The 18,944-nt window shown below is 34.3% G+C and overlaps 1 protein-coding gene across 4 annotated transcripts in view; it reads right to left on the bottom strand.

Moving 5' to 3' along the window:
• Window positions 1-18,944, bottom strand: part of LOC124358308 (alpha-tocopherol transfer protein-like) — a 54,857-nt gene that overhangs the window by 16,754 nt on the left and 19,159 nt on the right. For 2 of the 4 annotated variants that reach the window (XM_046810608.1, XM_046810630.1), the window contains exon 1: window positions 7,055-7,175. The exons of the other annotated variants lie outside the window; for them this stretch is intronic. The gene's annotated coding sequence lies outside the window, so the exon portion shown is untranslated. Of the gene's footprint in view, window positions 1-7,054; window positions 7,176-18,944 lie in introns of those variants that run through there. 4 annotated transcript variants of the gene reach the window in all.

The following is an 18,944-nucleotide window of genomic DNA, read 5'->3' as shown; positions in this document are numbered from 1 at the left end:
AATACCAAGGCATCTCTACCTATGATAAAAGAGTAAACTATATAAATGTAACAGGATTGAACTACGTTATGTGGACTGTGTGAATACGCTTGATATATTTTTTTGAACAGAGCACAGATTCCAAGCGGGTGAGTAAACATACACGTGGCCAGAATTTCGCGATGAATATTCGATCTCTTGTGTCCTCAGTATTTCTCTGTTTCTGTCAACATAACCATTGTTAAAATATGAAGATCAACCTTTCGATCTAGTATCGTAATATTATAAAACATTATTCGTTTTAAAAATTTTAAACTTTAGTACTCATTTTGTGATTTTAAGCTTAGTTTAGTATTTTACGGGGCAAACACATAACGTGCATAGAAAACTTGTACGTTCTCTTGTGTAAATAAATGACACGACTTATTGAACAAAATTTTATTAATATCTATTTCAATGCTCCTGGACCCCTCACTGGTGTTACAGATGTTTTAACTTTTGGAATTGGTCACTGTCATGGGTCTAAAACACTATGACTGACCTATGTATGACCTTCACCGCTACTACGGTTCTCGAGAGGTCACGGGTTCGATTCGCAGGACAATTGTCTATATAAAATTTAGTACAACTGGTTAAAATGTCACGGGCAAAGAAAAACCCTGTTAAAAATCTCGAGTGAATATTAGTAGTTGCTTTGAATATATAATTTATTCCCCGGTATTCATTATTCAGTATGTCGTCTTGTTAAACATACGATCTAAGGCATGCCCTTTTGCAAGACTCTAATAACAGTAAACGTAATAATAATAATAAAAACACTAACTGAATGCACTAAACAGTTATTTGGAAACGTAAATTGAATGAGTCTAATTAGAATTCAGAGATACGGAGATCTTTATGGAGAGCTAGAAACACTCTCACCTTGCCGGGGGGTGGGAGGAGGGGGGTAGTGGCAACAAAGATGGCACACGACACAATATATATATAAATATATGTGTTCATGAAATACTGAGACCAGTCATGTTGAAAATGTAGGTAGCTTGCCATATTGTCTTCCGAGGTTCTATTTTACCAGTTCCGTTTAAATTAGGAAAATAACACTTTGGATGATCTCTCATAGGGATCCCCTCCAATGAAAGCTTCTTCTCCCAATTCTTTCATGTTCCCGTAGCCCCTTGATGAGTTTGATTCATCAGCTGCCTGAGAACTTATTATAACTAAGATCAGGCCGGATGTTCATCTTCAAGGATCGCATCCAGATGAGTGAAGTGATTTATGCCCAGGAAAGGTCTAAAAGAGTATGGACACTGTAGAAAAGTTAAGTTCGAAGCAAAGGAAGTGACGGTTGTTGTGCAGGAATGGATTTGGTTTCTAAATCGGCCTATCACTTATTGATATGACCGTAAAAGAAAATTCCTTTGTGTACTCTGGGATGCCCAACGTATAGAGAAAACGCATAGAGAAGTTGTTGAAGAATACCCTAGATATCTCATCCTCATATCCCTCTCTTTGCGATTTCCTCAGATACCTCAACATTAGCCCTTAGTGTAACCATTCCGCTGACAGTCTTATATACATTTCCCCCGGAAATACACTTGCAACGATACTAGCTCTGCTATCATTTTTGCCAGTTGTTTGAACTATTCACAGTACTCACACTAATTTCATACATCTATGCAGAGGTATGTTTGATAATCTTATAACAGATGGAAGTTAGGGTACTTGATACTGCATTTTCCCCTACTGTCCAGTCTGTGTCACGGGAGCGTCAATATAGGATGCGCAATACATTAAATAAGATGTTAAGACTAGAGAATGAGAGTAAACGACACGGATGAGAATGGATATGAGAGGAGCTGAGAGGAAGGTGACTAAGATTAGGGACAGGAAATCTCTCCTGTAAAGGTGTTAGGGTCCACTCGTCAGTTAACCATCAAACTCTGTTCCAGCAAGTTTGTTTCGGAGACATGGTTTGTGTTTCCCTTAGAATACTGTAATTTATGAGAAGGTTCTCGTCACAAAAATCCCTCTCTCAACGGCACCTTGGATAGAGTTCTCCGAGACTGCCATATATGTAAACCTCAGTAGATAGTCACATGAACTTCAGTAAGGCAGCTGTAAGAACTTAAGAAGGGAAGCCAAATAAAAGTCAGTAAGGGAAACGAATGAACTTCCGTAAGGAAACCGAGTGAACTTCAGTAAGATAGCCATATAAACTTCAGATAGAAAACTCAGTGAACTTTCGTAAGGCAGACTTCAGCAAAGACAGCAAGTAAACTTCAATCGGAGCACCACATGGATTCAGTAAGGGAATCAAGTGATCAATCCACTTTAAAACAACGTTACAAAAACCTTTTAAAAGACACTTAAACAATATCTGATATTTTTCGCACCCCTTAACACTTTAAATCGCCATTTAAAAACGTAGTAACACTACTAACAACAAATACAACAACTTATGTTTCACCTCGCTCCTTTTTGTAGGTACATGACAAATGTTGCTGCTACAAGTTTTCTTTCCTTGCACTGATTTTATTAATTGAGTTCGGATTGATTACCGATATCTAATATCGAGAACATTTTAAATACTATAAAATAATTGTGACGTAAACTTCTCCAATACATAAGAGTTGTTATACCGGTGATCTGATAAGACTGATAATACTTGACAGACACGCAGCGTTTGACGGAAATACAGGAGGATTAGTATTATTTGTTTTAAAGGTCATATACATGTAAACATCCTATTTTCAGGAGAGAGAAACATGCATTTCGATGACTATGCAATGTAAGAAGGCTGCACTTCGCTGAAGTGTTTTGGGTCCATGAACTGCATCCAGGCATCCTTGAACATTCGTTCCTTACAGTTTTAACGCCTTGGTCAGAAAATATGTTTCCAATATATAAGAATGTAATACAATAATAAGAAGTTTCTACTGATATTTATCCACTCAATAAGCATACTAAACTATTTATTTTATATTTTTTCATAATTGTATTAATACCAGAGTTATAATACGTATATTTTATTTGACATGATTTCATTTTTCAACGGTATATCCTGTTTTTTCAAAGAAGAAAGAAATACATTGGTATATACAGTACATGATAAACAACGACAATTAATTGAGAAAATTAGTGACAACCATAGACAAGACAGAACACAGAGGGTTTACTGAACTATGTTGACAGCGCATTCCGACGGTCAGACCTAGGATTAACATTGGAGGAACAACGGGCATCGTTAGCGAATTCTGATGACTGGTCCTAGTATTACCCTCAATGAGACGTCTTTGACGACTTTGATAATAATGAACAATAGTAAATAAGAAACAATAAATTCAATAAATATACAACAATAAAATAATTTAATAATAGTGGAAAATAACAAAGTAATAGGTGAATAATAAACTTGATTGAGAAAGGCTTATTGGTATGAGAAAGCGCCTTGAGTTTTTTAATGTTTAAAAGGTTAATAGCAATGCAGTCGACATCAGATGAAGCTGGATTGCTAAAACGAATAAACGAAAATAGAGGGCAGTTATGATCATAAAGTGTGGCTCCAAAACGGTGACAAGGAATTCGTCGATTTTGTTCCAGTAGGAACGCTGAAGTTGACATTCCCAAGTTTTTCAGGTGGCCATTTATTACTAGAAGCATAGAGTAATAATGTATCTAATTCGTAACTTTATGCTAGAAGATACATCTGTAACGACTCTTCTTAGTTTCTATGGCGGACCCTGTTCCTCTCTGTACTTGAAGAGCCATCACGACCCTAACACTAACCATACACTAACCATACAGTCCTCTGTACAATCTCTCAAACAAATATTGAAATAATAACCTACGTTGGTGTGTGCGGACATTTATCTGATGTGATAATTTCTTTGAAAATTGTCTCAGAATTGTTTAGCAACCACAAAGGGAGGTTTTTTGTTCTGTTTGCGTTTATTAGAGATCTGAATTTTACGCATGTCATTGCTACTATATGAGCAGAAAATATGTATAGCGGAATTACAAAATTAAAACATTGCATTAACCTTCAAATTGTAAGAAATCGTCTGCGATTTGACCATAGAATAAATAAACTACCTCGCCCAGGAAGTGGGAGTTCCGGGTTCGAGTCCCTGTGGAATGAGTTTGTGATTCAATCTGTATTGAAATTAAATCAGACTACTGCCGTTTTTACAAATGTAATGAACATTAAAAGTGTTTTATAGGTATTTGGTCTTCCCGCCAAAGTCTAGAACCAAGATAAAAGTTTTACAGGAAAGGATACGAATTTTGTTCATGATACATGCAAACAAGTGGAACATAGTAAAATACTAATGGCGTGGATACTTTAAGAAATTAATAGATTAGAACGATTACTGATACTCTCTTGAATAATACAACTAATGCATTCATTCAGCAATTAAATTATAAAGGAATTGCAATATTATGAGGATAATACAAGATGTAATAATAAAAATGTTAATTTAATATGTAGAATGTATTTTTCACGAGATATGGTCTGTTTTTATTTAAGTAAATTCAGTCTACGATTATGCTGTAACGGAAATATAAATAGTTACAATATATTGTTAAACCCATGTACATTACAATTGTTATATCAAAGATACGATTTAAAGTAAAGCCACTGCAGTATTTTCGTTGTAATTCCTAATTACCGGTTTTAGGCTGAAACTGAAAACCTGAGGGCAAGTTAATTAATTTTAAATTATTAATCATATATTTGTTTAGATACTTTATGCAGTAGTTCAATGACGAGATGTTAAAAATAACCAGTTATATATTTCTTCATAAGTGGAATTTACTACTTATGAAAAATAAGAAAGAAAAACCTGAATATTTATTAATAAAGAACTTAAAAATTGCATTATAGTAGAACTAAAATTACACTTTAAATCACACATTTAATAAGTTTGTAAAATATTATCATGGAACGTCCAATTATAAAAATTGGTCGAATTCTTGATATGAATACATCATACTCGAGTGATAATAGCGACATTGTCATGTCTTGACATGCAACAAGTTAAGTCAAAACTGTCATTCCAAGAATTTAAGGAAACCCTAGATATTAAAAATGATGAAGTAATATAACTTAATGAGATTAGGGTTTGCCTTAATAAAATTATTTGATAAATTAACTTCTCTCAATTTACATAATAAGGTCAGTTATTTGCATGGATTATCAAACATTTTCTGCAGCATTAGCGGTTTATTAAAGTACAGTACAAGTAATCTAACGAAAGCTTTTGTTTGCCAACATCTTGGTTAATATATATATATAGTATTCTGTTGCTAATGAGAATCACTCAAGGGTGATGCAGTTAGTGGGATGTTGACATACATATTCTCATGAGTGCCATCAACATCAAGAACTGGAATACGACATACTGATGTTGAAATGTGGACGGAGACTTCGGTACTATAAGGGTTACACTATTTGGTATCATGAGAAGCATCTATTACAAATTAGAAGTACACCAAACCTCGTAACATACTTCACTGAAGTTCATGCAAAGTCAAAGTCTATAGGCCAATTTGTTCTAGAGATTCCTGATAGGATTCGCTTGCGCTCATCATAGCGCCTTGGAGAGACAGCACTATTATCTAATTCTACCTTTTTTATGTAAAAAAGAAAGTTCATGCAACATTTCAAACCTGTAGCGTAGTTTGTTCCGAAATACTTGCTAAAGATAAACAGAAAGCAGATAAACTTTCCCACCAATTTAGGAATATGCACAATTTCAAAGCAATAATAACTCACTTCGTTCTCGGGATATCTTGCAGACAGTTAGGCTTTGCTATATCTCAGTTAACTCCCATAGAAGTCGAAAACCATCATAAACAAAATCATCGAAATAAATATTGCCTTCATAGACTATAGAGATGAAGCATCATGGCAAATTGCAAGTTTAAAGATCAATTCGTACTTAGGATATGAGAACCAATCTAGTGGACAGAAGAGGATTTTTCCACCCTATGAGTGATTCCAGTGACTTCGCTAACGCTAAGACGTAGGATGAAATAATATATACGACGGATAGAATAGATGCTTTAAAACACGCAAAATAAAATCGATGATGGATTTAATTGTCCACAATATCCGCAGTGCTCAAAAGTTCATATAGAGTTACTATGTGATTGATTTTTTAATTTAAATGTCGGAATCATACCCAAAGTATTAATATTATTAGAGCGTGGGATATATATATATATATATATATATATATATATATATAAATAAATAAATATATATATATAAATAAATAAATATATTTATATAAATTTATATATATATATATATTTTTGTGTTGATGTTTTATTTTTATTATGTTCTTATAGCCCTATTTATATGTTTGTAATTTCCTGAAGACGGCTTAAGCCGAAATATAGAAACTGTTAATACATTTGAAGAATAATATATATATATATATATATATATATATTGTCATCAATCTTGAGGTTTAATGCCAAATGGCTTATGTATGCAAAAATAAAAAACCAAATATTGGTGAACTCTTTATGAATTTTTCGTACGTCTTTAGCGTACTTCTTCAGATGTAACAATAAATATTGTATAAATATTTACAAAATTACATTTGTAAACAAGGAAAAAGCACTCTTTAGATAGTTTAATAATTTAATTTTTAAACGCTAAAGACGTACGAAAATTCATAAAGAGTTCACCAATATTTGGTTTTTTATTTTTATTGGCTATTTGGTTTTTTTTTTGCATGAAGGTAATACATATTAATATATATATATATATATATATATATATATATATATATATATATATATATATATATATATACACACATACATACGTACGTACGTACGTACGTGCGTGTGTGTGTGTGTGTGTGTGTGTGTGTGTGTGTGTGTGTGTGTGTGTGTGTGTGTGTGTTATATACATATATAAATTAGTAATATATTAAGATTAAATTTTAAACCATTTTCAAAGAACATTTGATAAAAGTTGGTTATATTAAAGCAATATCGTCCATAAAAAATATAAGCTATGACAAGTATTGAATGGTAATGCCAATACATTGTGACTCACCCTTGTGCCACAGAGACAGACAGACAGAAGACAGGACAGTATCCTGGCAGACAGACAGATACACAGATACTGCGCCTGACTCCCGCACGCCGCGCCTTATCACTGCGCCTCACTGTTATGGCAAGCAGAACTGCGCAACCTCAACCTTCATGCTACATTTTCTGTTACGGGGTTCGTGTGTTCACAATTTTTCCTTCCTAGTGGCGAGTCATTTCTTCTTGTACTGATAACCTTTAAGTCAGACGCGGTAACACATGGTCTGTACAAATTGAAAACAATATGCGTCCAAAACAAATAGTAGCTATTACCCCCTTTTTTAAAATAAAAAACGTAGAAGTCCATATACTAATAATTAGAGTCCATATACTTTTATTAATTATTAATAAAAGCACTTAAGATGTAATATGATTGCTGTGGATTGGATGGATATGACTCTGGTCCTGTGGTTAAAGTTACGGTTCACTGACGTATAAGTTCTAAAACTCCATCTGCATTGAAATATTGTATTGATACTGTATTACTTTTCATAACGTAATGTGTCTAGAAGATATAGCTTGTGGACGTAATTTTTAAAATTTTAATAGATTATTTAAAAAGTTAAAAAGTATTAATTTAATACTTTAAACATTTTAATTTAATACCACTAGTGAATTACAACACATAATCCAATAACTAATTTAATTTTGCGATGCCTTTCAGAATCAAAGATTCCATCGTCAGGCAACTTCACAAATGAATACACATTTACATTTTTCTAAATAATAAGTACAAAAATAAGGTATGGTAAAGTATTAAAAAAATTGTTAGCCAGTGTAAAATATTTAAATCTAATTATCGTTTTTTAATTTTCTCATGAATTGTGATGAGAGTAGAATTGAATTTTCAATAGTCCCGTCTTCATTATTAATAAGTTTTTCTTGGTTTTTTTATGCAAAATGTTTACCAAGCTGAATGAGTGTTGTGTTTGTAACTTTTTTCAATAATCTTAAATTTTTATCGGAGATGATATGTCTAGATTTAATACAGTGTTTCGCAATAGCAGATTTTTAAGTTCCTTCATATTTTATATGTGAAAAATGTTTTTTGAATCGTTCCTTTTTGTTTGGCCGATGTACAATTTCTCACAGTCGTTGAATTTAATTTCACAATAATCGCCTATATTTCAAATTTGAGTTTATTATATAAGTATGCTTGAATTTATCGTACGTAGCCGAAAGAGAATTGCCGTGAAATATGTAAGCTACTGTATAAAATAGATAGTTATATTGTGAGCACAATGAAAAGCCTTCAAATTTTCCAAAGTACAATTTGGGCTATTATAAAATAAACTAGCAAATTTAATCACGAATTTGTGTGTCTTTTATTAATATAAGAGGATTGTAATTTAGTTTTAAACACTATAAATTATTACATCGTAGTAATTTTCATATTTTAGTCCACTTGCTGTTACCCACCTTTTTGCACGCAATTTCCTAATGAAAAAACGGGGAGATCTTGTGCATAACCATTTAAATGCCATTCTAAAAACTCCTAAGTTAGGTTATAATCACTGACATTATTCCAATCTTCTGATCCATTTTAGATTTAAGTTTAAAGAGCACATATATACACGCGTACGTAGGTCTGAGAAGCCTACTTCGGGCAAAAAGTGTATACCTTTGCCATTGTAGTTTCTTCAAATCTAAGGTATTTCTGGTATCATAGTTGTGTTTGTCTAAAAGGCCTACTTCATTAAAAAACGAACTAAGATGTGTTTTATAACATTCTTTAAATCTGTAGCATAAGTTAAGTAGTAGCTTTGTATTTTATATCTGCATTGCACTATTAATAAAGCACTGTGTATTTAATATACACTAAAATTTACAGCTCTGTTTACAAGTACGTTTACAAAAGAACTGTACAGAAAACATCACAAGAGATGATTTAGGAGATTTCACTGGGTACTGCAAAAAGATGTTCTACAAGCGGCTAATTTAGACTTCATAGAGGCTATATCGACCATGATTATACCTAGAATGGCGCAGAAATGAAGATCATACTCTTCCATCCGCATAACAATTCTGAAACTTTACAATCGAGCATAGTTAACGACCTCTGTAAATATCAGAGCATTAGAAAAAGTCTAAACACCTTGAGACTCTATTTTACAGGAGTGTCCAGTACATTTATCTTTAAGGACTCTTGATCTTTTACTTAATTCCAATATATGTTATTGTTACGTATTTATTTGGAAATACTGTATTTCCTTGTAATATGTGATTTGTAATTGAATTAAAAAGTGTTTCTACTAAATTATTAAGTGGTAGTTATGATCGGTTCATGAGTGCCGATGTCCTAGCGGTCGTTGTACTTTGGATCAGAGTTAGAGATGGTGCAGGTTAAAATCCTGTAAGTAGCTGTGGCCTTGTACTGTATCGATTCTCCTCATTGTTCAGTTTGATAAGATCCTCGCACAGGCCAGTGACCTATTCAGACGAGAAGAATAAAGCTTAAAAGGGAGTCGGCCTCTCCATTTTCATTACAAAGACCTATGAATTGCTATTAACAAATATCATGAAACTATATTTTAAATTCAACAAAATATTAAATGAAATAAATTAGTTTATAGCGTTAACAATGATAAAAAGCCTGTTATTAATAATTTAAAAATAATTGAGGTTTGGAATCACAAATGTTGAAACAAACTAATTTGAGCGATGGCAAAATCATTAACGGCAAACGATTTATGTGCATTGTTTTGCTAAATGGGTATGTGTTGGCTGCTAGTAGTGGCATTAACATTACCTAAGGTATTTCTTTTTAAATATACTAAAGACATCCACTTTTAACGTAAACTACACAAAATATTGTTAGGAAGCCCACTGTAATTGTAAAATTGGACAAAAACAGATTACTAATTGCCTTGTGACAGAGCTTGAACATTAAAATCTATAGTTCCCTGGTTTGTACTTAGAAGCTTTTATTTTATGTTTTTCCGCGGAAAGAACGTAAAAATTATCTGAGAGCACTAAGCGTCATATCATTTTCCTATATGGAACACGTTGGCCATGGTTTTTTTTAAGGAGAGACCGATCCCCTTTTGAGCCTTATTATGTCCGCCCTCAAGGGCCACTGGCCTTTGCGAGGATCTTATCAAACAGAATAAGGGGAGAGTCGATACAGTAAAAGGTCGGTGGTACTGAAAAAAAGTGCAACGGTCACAGACAGGATATGAACCAGCGCTATCTCTAACTCAGACCCAAAGTCCAATGACTTGGACCGCTCGGCCATCGGCACTCCCCATGGTTATATCCGACCAAGTCGATCATTCGATATTGATGATGGACGTGATGAGCCTGATACGACCTGAGAAAGGGACAAATACCTATATTTTATATTCATTCAGATTGTAGTTGTAACATTTATTGTATATTTATATATTGTATTATATTAGTATATTAATATATTGTATAATTATATTAATCTGGTTATAACGGGGCTTATTATACACTCCAACAGGGACAACGTCAGATAATTTTACTTGCGTGGCGAGATATTCCATACAATGCGTAATTAATGAAAAACTCTAATATCTTTACTCTATGCCATTTACCTGCACTGTAACCAAAACCTCATATCGTCTAAGCTTGAGAACGAGCATCGTCACTAGGCTGCCACATATTCCCACGCCCCCTTTAGGTCAGTTATGGACATAATAGCTTTTTATACTATCTAGTGTCACTTCACCAAACCTGAAAATCTAACGAACACAAGGGGATGCAGAAAGAAATTTCGCCTAAGTCTGCTTTTTATTCTAGATATACTCTTCTCTGTTCAAATGAACTATATTTCGGCTTACATATGAGTCCTTAAAATAGGACAAACTTAATTACAGGTGAAACCTATCCCTACTCCAAAAAATAGAGGGTATTTTAGTACATATTCAAAGTGCTTTAATTTTCCGACAGAGTTAAAATATATTATGATGTTTCCAGACTTTTTACACACTCTGTATATTAAATGAATTAAATACAAACAAAAATTATTAATATATAGAAAGAATAATACCATTATAAGTAAGCTTAAATGACTAACATAATTAAGCATCAACATAAAGTAAGTACGAAATTTGTTCTCATTCGTTTTTTTTTCACTTGGGAAGGTATACTCCGATATTTTTTGTGACAAAATAATTTCAAATTTTACAATCAAATTTGGTGTTCAACTTTTTAAATAGTCACAATCTGAATATACAAAGGTCGTTCAATAAGTCCTTATAAATCCGAGAGATGGCGCTCGTATTTTTTATCCTTCTATAAAATTAACTTGTGAAATAGAACATAACAATCAACTCCCATTTCTAGATTTATTAGTTAAGAAAGTACAACTGGCTATTTTGAAATATATATATATATATATATATATATATATATATATATATATATTACAAATTTATATATATATATGTATAAATTTCAAAATAGCCAGTTGTATTATATATATATATATATATATATATATATATATATATACTTTATATATAATCAACCGATAACGACATATAATCCACATTCACAAAAAAGAGTAGCTTTTCACAGTTTAATCCACAGGCTCTTACATACCCATTTATCAACGAAAAATTATAAAAAACAAGTCAAGAAACTTAAATAAATTGAATTATATAATGGCTACAAAAATGAAATGATTGACATCATGATAATAAAGAAAAACAATTATTTAAAGTAATTCTAGAACAACTCTCTATCAGACTAAATACAAAGAACCTGATAAATTGACCTCTCTGTTTCTTACAACAATTTGACTACAGAGATTATTAAGGTAAGGACACACAATATCACATAAAAATCTAAAATTCATAAAAGAAGTAACAAACCCCAATGGCCTTAAATGCTTCGGTAACACTACACATAAACAGAAATATACAAAAACTCATAACAAAGAAGAAGGACCTATTGAAAATGCAATAATTTGTTTCCCAATTTATTAAAAAAATTATCTGTAGTTATATAATTTTTCATACTGGCTGTAATAGTTCCAAATGTTTGTATTTGCATATTTACATATTAGGTATTTTACATTATTTGTAATAAATACAAATAATGTAGATATGTATCTGTTGAATAGCCTAACAATGAAACCTTTGGTTTCTAAAGGTATCGTTCATAAAAGTAAATTATATTGGAAAAGTGTTGTTTTAGTATCTACTACTATTTACTTTCGTTAAAGAAATAATATAAATGTTGCCAATATGCCGAATTGCTTTGAAGCCTAGGAAGTATACTATCAAATCTTACTGATGCAAGAACAATACAGAAGTCATCTGCATTGAGCAAACAAACAGCAATCAAGAGAAATAGCCGGCCGGTGTTCCAGCGACCGCTAGATTAACAGGGAGATTGGATGGTATCGTCACAGATGTAACTGCAGCCAGGCGGGACGATCAGCTGATGTCGACACAGCACAGCTGACGGGCGTCTACTACAGCTGTGACGTCAGCTGACAGCACTTCGCTTCGTTTGGGGTTGCACAATCTGTTATCCGTGACCAGGCCATTATGATAATGAAATATAATTAAACTTCAACAATGTAGAGCAATCCTCGGCCTATTAATTGTTGGTCATGGAGTCTACCATTAATAGGCTATTGATAGAGATATAGATAGAATCGTGTAAACCTCGGTTAGTAGAAAACGTTTGCCTTTTTACCACATTACCAGTAACAGAGGCAATCAACGTAAAACAGAATGTGTCTGAGAAACGCTCAGTAATAACTGTATTGTGTTGTTGAACATGAAGAGACACGGCGGAGGAAAGGTTAGGATACAACATTCTAATTCATAATACAGCTTTGAACGCTGATTACATAGCAGAGTTAATAATATAGTTTACCAAATAATTTAACATGCAACATAATCAAATTAAACATTCAATCACTACAACATGACATAACATGAGAAAATACAAGATCAACTACATAACTAAAAGTAATTTAAACATATATATATATATATATATATATATATTATAAGAGCATGCATTATTCAACAACAAATAGGTATACAGGTTCTAACAAGTCAACTAACAAGAGTAAACATTTGGGCCTAAACAAGCGAAATAAAAAAAATTAGATAAATAAATTAAATTATTCCGGCCTTGCCACATACAAATTATTATAATTTCAATATCAGCAACAATACTAATAACAATCATAAAAAATAATAAATCTATTTCTGTTGATTGCAATTATATAGCGTACACAATTATTGGATGCTGAAAAATACCCAAGGTCAGTGAGGGAGAACACAAGGGGAAAAACTGAGAATTACATGAGGCGGGGAACATCGTAGTTCAGCTGAGACCAAAGTTCATGATCGTCCACTAAACCACTTAGAAAGCAATAAGAATATAATTAGGTCATGCCTTTCAGATACACCTGTAAGCTCTAATATTCTTAACTCAGAATATGAAATAACATTGTTGTAGTGACGCGTAAACTTATAATTAATTAATTATTTTTTGAACATTTTTAACCACATCCTTGAAGTAAGTAACATAATATGGATACCATATAATAATTCCATACTCAAATCGGATCTCACCAATGTAGCAAACAATTATAAGCAGATTTGGTGCATATTCATGGACCAAAAGACGGCATGGTAAAAGACGGCTTCGAGAATATGTGGACACTGAGTATGTTAACAACTTAGCTCCTAAGGCATCTTTGTCCAATTCTCTAGGGTTTAATTTTGAAAAAATCTTTACAGCTTTCTTTTTTTATCTGAATATTATCTCGAACTTGTGTTTAGAACAGTCCCACAATCTCAGTCCTTAAGATAAGTTTGGATGCAATAGAGACCAAAGTAAGCCGATTTTAACACAACTGCTGAAAGATATTTATGATTGCACGAAACTTTAATGCCTTAAGCAATTTTTTTGACAGGCGTTGTTGATATGATCGTCTCCTAGGTCCTAGGGAACACTGGGATTAAATTCCTCCAAGAGAACGTCGTCCACATCATCTTGGGACTATAATCTCGTCCTTAAGACATATAACCAGTCTTAATGGTTTTTATATTGATGATTCATAGTGCTCACCTCCGTAGTATGGGCATAATCCAACACAGACTTTATTTACCACCTATACTTATAACACACAAGGCCTTAACCCTTTTATAGACCATATTATCGAGTTTTTATCGTTTGTAAAGTTATTACACAACTATTATATTGAATTTCATTTTAAGATTTATTGAGTACGATGATTCTGCACAGCTAAAGTCACTACGACCTTCTCAATGAAGTAGTTGTACTAACAGTATTTTAAAAATGTGTGAAAAATACAGAAGGTTGAGTAAAACTTGGTTAAATCGAAGCTTAATAAAAATGTTGAACTATTTAAGACGTTGAATTATGCAAACTGTATTGCATACATTATATGAGTTATATTATTTTAAAGATCCAAACGATTTTTAATTTTTCCTGGAAAGTTTACACTTGTTGATTACTCAAATGATGAAATAAAACAAAATTAAGTTATTTTGAAAACCAATGAAAATGCTAAAAAAGGTTTTTGAGTGTATTAATTATATCTTTAAAATGAGACACCTCTCATACCTCTACTATAACCAAACATTTTAAATCCCATGCAAACGCTATAATGAAAGCTCCAACCTATCAAACATTTTTCGTTTCTGCCGGTAAATATATGAGAGAACAAAGAATTCGAAATATGAATCAAACAACAATTACTATTGTTGGCATAAATAATGAAACGCGGTGATTACGGTCGGAGACTTAAGGGTTCGCTCCATCGCAAAGCTCGAAGACGAAAGCAAGGGTCTAGGAGATTACAAATCGTTCCCTTACTATTGGGATGATCTATAGGAAATATGAAGTCAAATTAAAGCTAACATTCCAATGTAGAGCTCTCATAAGTAGGTTTTTTCCAAATTTAACCTTGTATTGTATAAACCAAATCTACACTTTATCGTCTTTTCATCGAACATATTCCTATTTACACGAATAATTTTTTGAAAAAAATTAAGACACTGGGGCCATTGATAAACATTTATAGAATAATTATAATTCTTCAAAATTATTAACATTAGTTTGGTATTCGGTCATATTGTAATCTTCCAAAGTCTTGTCAAAGATAAACTCGTAGTCACATCACATAAACAAAAATCATAGACTTGGGGAGAATTACTTTTGAATGATTGATTTATTATTACGAACAAATTATTGAGAAAAATATTATTCTATGTGCCGAGAGCCAATTTTTACTGTATACAGTATAAGTCCACAGCCGGGTTTTTATGAAAATCGTCGACAAATTTCCAAAAGAAAGAAGACTATCATCAACCATGCTAATCTTGGGGGTGGTCGATTGGCAGGGCATCAGAAGAGTTAAAAATATGAAATGATAAATTTTGTTAAATTATAACTTGTCTAGGTTAGTGCACTAAAACACGCCGTCAGACACATAAATAATAATTGACGCAAAACCAAAACTAGCTTAAGAGGCTATGAGTTGCTACTATATACTCGTACTTAGCTGACGCTGATCTATTATTTATTTAGAGGGTCTGACGGTTAGTTTTAAAATATAGTCTGAAAAAACCCATCAACTCATATGTTTAACCCTTTTGATACTCTGCCTTCTCGAGTTTCACCTAAACCAGCGCAGATGACGATCGATTTCATTCTTAAGCGAAATTTGTCCATCGATTTCAAGAAAAATACACAGCGAATTAGCTCTCCTCGTCTTCTTGACTATACACAGTTTGGTGAAGTATGAACACTTAGAAAGCTGGCAAATTTCTATAAAAATCGATAACTGTATTACAGACGGCGACATTTAATTGTCAGTCTTCTAGAATTGCATGTGCAACTACATGTTACATCGATCAATATTAATATTTTCATGCGGTACGAGGAACTTAGGTCCATCAGAAAACCATTTCAGGTCTCGTAAAGCTGAAGAGAGAAGCTGACATCTGGCCTGTCAGTAAACTGTTGCCAAGCATGGCTGTAGCTTCAACTATTAACGCTTGCATAAGTTGTTCTTTAACAGTAATGACAGTTTATAGTTTCCATATATAAATCATAGCTTAATGTGAAGTGCCACAATGTGTGTACTCTTGACTTAGTAAACTTCTCCACAGAAATTTCCAATGATTCATCCTTATTTACGACACGAGGAAGAAGGTTGGAACAGAGTCACAGTGACCCTAAAGAGAGTTTAATATCCAGAGTAATAAGTATAAATAGTGATCTGGCAATTTGCAGGAAGGAGTATTTTCGTGTCAAAAAAATACAATCCAATTGTCGATGATCGGCCGTGACTGGCACATTTCCGGGCACTTTCTCTCCGTGTTCCGCCTGTGTCATAACAGCTGAATGGCCCATTGATCCATCTGTGCTATGGGGCTGTCGCCGCGCCCGCGAGCCGGCCAGTGGGTCTCTGTGTCGACCTCCATTCTGAGAAACAGACACTTGTCAAAAGCATTTGTCTTCTGAGGGTTGTCACTGTGCCCGCGAACCAGCCAGTAGTTCTCAATGTCGATCTCCGTACTGCGAACAGACACTTGTCAGGAGCATTTGTCTTCTGTGAGTTGTCGGCGTGCCCGCGAGCCGGCCAGTGGTTCTCAATAACGACCTCCGTACTGCGTGTCTTCTGAGGGTTGTCACTGTGCCCGCGAACCAGCCAGTGGTTCTCAATGTCGACCTCCGTACTGCGAACAGACACTTGACAAGAGCATTTGTCTTCTGTGAGTTGTCGGCGTGCCCGCGAGCCGGCCAGTGGTTCTCAATAACGACCTCCGTACTGCGTGACTTCTGTGAGTTGTCGGCGTGCCCGCGAGCCGGCCAGTGGTTCTCAATGACGACCTCCGTACTGCGAACAGACATTTGTCAGGAGCATTTGTCTTCTGTTAGTTGTCGGCGTGCCCGCGAGCCGGCCAGTGGTTCTCAATGTCGACCTCCGTACTGCGAACAGGCACTTGTCAGGAGCATTTGTCTTCTGTGAGTTGTCGGCGTGCCCGCGAGCCGGCCAGTGGTTCTCAATAACGACCTCCGTACTGCGTGACTTCTGTGAGTTGTCGGCGTGCCCGCGAGCCGGCCAGTGGTTCTCAATGTCGACCTCCGTACTGCGAACAGGCACTTGTCAAGAGCATTTGTCTTCTGTGAGTTGTCGCTGTGCCCGCGAGCCGGACCAGTGGTTCTCAATGTTGACCTCCGTACTGCGAACAGGCACTTGTCAAGAGCATTTGCCTTCTGAAGGGTTGTCACTCACTGTGCCCGCGAGCCGGCCAGTGGTTCTCAATGTCGACCTCCGAACTGCGAACAGGCACTTGTCAACGGCATTTGTCTTCTGAGGGTTGTCGCTGTGCCCGCGAGCCGACCAGTGTTTCTCAATGTTGACCTCCGTACTGCGAACAGGCACTTGTCAAGAGCATTTGTCTTCTGAGGGTTGTCGCCGTGCCCGCGAGCCGGCCAGTGGGTCTCAATGTTGACCTCCGTACTGCGAACAGGCACTTGACAAGAGCATTTTTCTTCTGAGAGTTGTCGCCGTGCCCGCCAAAAACGTTAAAAATGAACGGCTACATTTTTTCGACATCAGAGACACCTAGGCTACAAAGGACCTTAGTATTTTGACCTACCAGCTTTATATAATGTAATCTACATAAAGAGGTATTGTCATTGTCTAATCAGGTACACAATTGAGTCCACTACGATGTTTTAGGCACGATCCCAAAGCACGGCTGAGCAACCGAGTTTTACACAAATAACAATTTTTAACGGACTGAGCTTCTTTGTTGTCTAGAACTTCTGTAAGCGGAAGGTGAAACGGAGTTTAACACGCATTGGATCAACCCTGTCCCACCATAGCTACGTCCTCTACATTAGGAATGTCGTACACATTTAGTGTTTAACCCGTGAGAGATCCCGTTCTATCCACATACGTTTGCAGATCCCCTGTATAGCTGCTATCTAACATTGTGTTTTTGTACGTTACCTATGTTTTTATGCTTCTTAATGGTATTTGTACTTATTTTGTACTGTATCTGTTTTTGGATCAGTTTTTCCTATTTTAGTGTAAATAAATAATTACATTATTTTGTAAAACTTTTTTAAATAATGAACTTTTTAAATTATAAATATATTTGTCATTTAAATAAGACATTTTAGTTTATTAAATTACAACAGATGATAAATCAAGTTAATTTCTTTACCAAGCAAACAATGTTTATTAAATATTATAAATAAAATATCAAATATTTGAAAATACAGGTACAAATAATAAATAAATGGTTATTATATTTTCTCTGTTGCACAATTATGGCACCAGTGTCTGGTTTTCGCAATATTTTCTTGCATGTAGACATTGAACAAGCTGAACACTTGAACATCGTAAATCTGTTTTTCATGAGAAAGCAGTTGGGTTGTAAGATCAGAGCAAACAGTTTTAAAATTAACAAATTAAAATGATAGTCAACGATAGTGTTTGTTACAAAGACACACTAAAATAACGATATCGAACTAAACGTTGTATTGACACTAAGAAGCTTGTAGTAACACAAAACACTAACGAGATCTTTAACATGCATAGATACCGTCTACGAACTGCACAAACGCGGTCGGTTTCGTGTAGAGAATTCCCCCCTACCCCACATGGATGAATCATACCGTGTTTAACGGGAAAGAATGTGTCATATAGTCAGTGAGGCACTTGTGCATTATCGGAATGATTTATAAATAAAAACAATTTCATCAGACCAACTATGTTTGTTAGGTGCCATCTAACAAGAGGAACTCTCACGGGTTAAATTCTATTTTCATTAAATGAAATACAGAATTAAATGAATTTGATGCAATGTATTTTTTAT

The sequence above is a fragment of the Homalodisca vitripennis genome, chromosome 1, assembly GCF_021130785.1.
Source record: "Homalodisca vitripennis isolate AUS2020 chromosome 1, UT_GWSS_2.1, whole genome shotgun sequence".
Lineage (NCBI taxonomy): Eukaryota > Metazoa > Arthropoda > Insecta > Hemiptera > Cicadellidae > Homalodisca > Homalodisca vitripennis.
This window is presented reverse-complemented; position numbering and strand designations above follow the sequence as displayed.